At 36.9% G+C, this 3,461-nt stretch overlaps 1 non-coding gene across 1 annotated transcript; it reads right to left on the reverse strand.

Annotated features, from left to right (window-relative positions):
- Window positions 1-2,109: 2,109 nt before the first annotated feature.
- LOC113705104 (small nucleolar RNA R71) lies at window positions 2,110-2,216 on the reverse strand. Its single transcript, XR_003451752.1, has one exon. It is a non-coding gene; the product is annotated as a small nucleolar RNA R71 (small nucleolar RNA).
- Between the last annotated feature and the right edge of the window lie 1,245 nt (window positions 2,217-3,461).

Consider the following 3,461-nt stretch of genomic DNA (forward strand, 5'->3'; position numbering starts at 1 on the left):
TGATAGTTAACCATGATATTTGAGCTTTATTTTGAGTAGAAACTGCTTAATTTTGCTCTTATATTGTTCTAATAGGTGAAAAGTTTAATTGGAGGGAAAATGGACCACAAATGTGGTGCGAAGAAGCAATGAAAAAGGGAAAAGTCAAGAGAAAGAGGATTGGAAGGAACGACATGTTTCAGTATTTTGGTGATAAATTGAGCTACGCAAATCAGATTGAGATGATTCTTGATTCAATTTGAATCTAAGCCAATTTTCTACAACTTTCATGCAGACATAAAAGTTTGGTTCTCATGTTTTCATAGTAAAAAATCCAAATTATTGAAGTATAGTTGCGCTACAATGCTCTTACAATCAAGTTTTAGTATTTTAGGCATATCTTAGTAGTCAGATGCCCAAATGACATGATTCTTGTGCCATTAGAAATGCAATTCAAAGGCTACAACTTTCATGTTTCGAGCAAGAGCTAATTTGGCCTTGATGATAAAGATTGTTGGCCTTGAAGTCAATCCACACACAGATTCAAAACAATTCATCTGCGGATATTTCGTAACGTGTGTCGACGTTCATGCCGGAGTTCTTCTAGGCAAGTCATCTGATGCAACTCCGGCGCCAATGCTTTTGCTAGAGTTTATCGGGAGAATGTGCAAAATTGACATTTTTCAGCTCCAATAAGCCCAATCCTGCCCCGTTTCAGATACTACTTTAAGAAACTACAAATAAGGGCTATCTAGTACGTTTTTAGGGGTGAAAAAACATTAGTCAAGCCTAGTTTTAACATCTTTTCATAGTTTACTCTTGAGAGATCAAGATCAAATGAAGGTGAATCAAGGAGTGCGTAAGGAAAAGATTGGAGCAAGCAGCTGAGAAGTTTTCTTTCTCTTTTTCTTATCTTTGTATCAACTCTTTGAATTCGTGGTTTTAATTTCATAATCATGTTGAACTAAATTGTTTCTAGGGTTAGAGTTTTTATGAAGGAATTTGATTAAATTTTTTAGTTTAATTTATTGCCTTTTGTTATGATTTATCTATCTTTATTTTAATTACATGTTTATGTTTGGCCACCATAGACATGCTCTTAGGCCTTGTATTGAATTGAAAAAGGATATACAGCCACAGACTAGATTAGATAAACATACTTAGTCTAATCACGAGAGTGGGTTAGGATTTGTATGATGCACTTATGTCACCGAAGTTTTTAAAGGGTTTAATTGAATACTTGCAATATTGAGAGAGACGTAAGATTTAATTAAGTACACTTTAGATGTATCGAGAAATAATCTAAAATATAAGTGTGTGATGTGTTCGTGGTTTGTTAAGAAATTAATTAAATAATTAACTCAAATTCTGGATTAAAACCTGAAACCCTAGACTCGTGTTTATTGTTTTCTAACCATTACTTTATTTGAATTGCTTATTGTTTTATTGTGTAGTTATAAAATATAACTCGAATTTAAATTTTGTGATTTTATTAAAATAATTAAAATAGAAAATTAATTCGTCCCTGTGGATGGACCACCCTAGCATACTCCAGGAAAATTATTACTACGATTGACCCTATGCACTTGCAGGAATTCATCGATCAAGTTTTTGGCATCATTGTCGGGGTCGACGCTAAGTTTTCTACTTTAGTTAATTTTGTTTTTTATTTTTATTTCTTCACTTTTGTTTTTGTTTTTCTTGCTTAAGTACCTTGGTTTAAGATGGCTTTAGACATTCCTAACAACCAAAATCCACCACCAGCTCCACCTGCTAGACTTTGTCTGAGGGACATCCAATTTCCCATGATAGCAGTTTCTCCACAATGTATCTAACTAAGTGATGGGGCTACGAATTGCGAGCTCAAGATCTTGCATTTTAATATGCTTCCTACTTTTCATGATTTACCTAATGAAGACCAGCTATCTTTTATCCGAGAATTTTACTCGGTGGTGCAGATTTCCATTGAGTGGGATATCAGAAGATGATCTATAGATGAGGTGTTTTCCCTACTGCGTCAAGGACTATGCTAAATCTTGGCTACTAAACTTACCTGAGGGATTCTTGAGAATTTGGGAAGATGTTTACAATATCTTTATGACCAAGTACTACTCTCTGCAGAAAACTATTGATTTAAGGAATAAGATTTGCTCATTTGCTCAAATGGAGAGAGAAACCATTCATGAAGCTTAGGAACGATTTAAGTTGCTGCTTGCTCAATGTCCTCATCACCAGTATCTATTGGCTCTACAAGTATAGTTTTTCTATGTCAAATGATAGAATCTTCAGTGCCTTGACTTTTGCCATCAAAACTTATCTAAAGTGCAATCAAGATACAGACCCTTATTCTAGTACTCTCCACTTTTTGGTACTCAAGTACAAGAATCCACAATAAGATAATTCACAACTCGGGCCAGCTGGTCCCAACAGTAAATCACCCATATTAGAGATTCCTACCTGACGTACATATCTATCTTCCCCAAGTATCATGATGAAGGTTTTATGCTTATAACAGTCATGATTCATAGCTTATGCCCAAGAAGAGCACCTAGTCCTTTCCACTTATTCACATAATCGGGACCATAACACCACTTGGCCCCAAGCTCACTCCGCACAGAGACCATGCGAAACCTGGCTCTGATACCACCTGTGACAGCCCCACCTCCCCCTAGGGCGTACCCAAGGGTTTGGCGGACCGCCTACCCAATACTCGCTAGGACTTAGTCACAATTCATGAAAACTTTCAAATGAAAACCTTGATAACAAAAGCAATATGAATTTTCAACCTTTAACATATACACTCATGGTCCTCCAACACCCACACGACCTATAAATACAATCAAAGAATCAGACTTACAAAAATCGAACCAAACAAGCAGGCTAGATATCTATGAAGTACACGCTCGAGAAACTAACAATCTTAGAAGAAAGCGAGACTTTTCTCAATTCAACCTCTCATGTCCTCATCCCTGTAAGGAAAACAAATGGCGTGGAATGAGCTAAAACCCTAATGAGGTTCCAAATAACCAAACAGGTAAAGTACGAGGCAAGATAGCATACCCAAACATTAAGAAACAAGTCAAACTCAAATAAATCATGACCCAATATGTAATTAAGCAATTAGCCAGATAAATCATGCAAAAGGGTACAGAAAAAAAAAAAGAACACATTCAGGGCAAAGGATATAGGTTACTCTCAGGAGCAAGTTCCACAGTAGCTTGATCAAGGTCCGTTGACTCTCTATCAACCACGAAAGTATAACGTCCGTAGATCTCCACTTTACACCAGTTTTCGTCCACCGATCAACCCCAACTAGCCCGAACGTCTAAGAAGTACCCAAGATTCGTCGATCTCCTCAACCAAGCCCTTGCTAGCTTGATTCGACCAGCTAGCCCTGGGTTGGACTTATAGTCCCAGATATACAGTAAATTCAGGATATGGCTTATAACCCCAAGTATTCAGATAATCGAAGATTGGAGTCG

This window comes from Coffea arabica, chromosome 8e (assembly GCF_036785885.1).
Source record: "Coffea arabica cultivar ET-39 chromosome 8e, Coffea Arabica ET-39 HiFi, whole genome shotgun sequence".
NCBI lineage: Eukaryota > Viridiplantae > Streptophyta > Magnoliopsida > Gentianales > Rubiaceae > Coffea > Coffea arabica.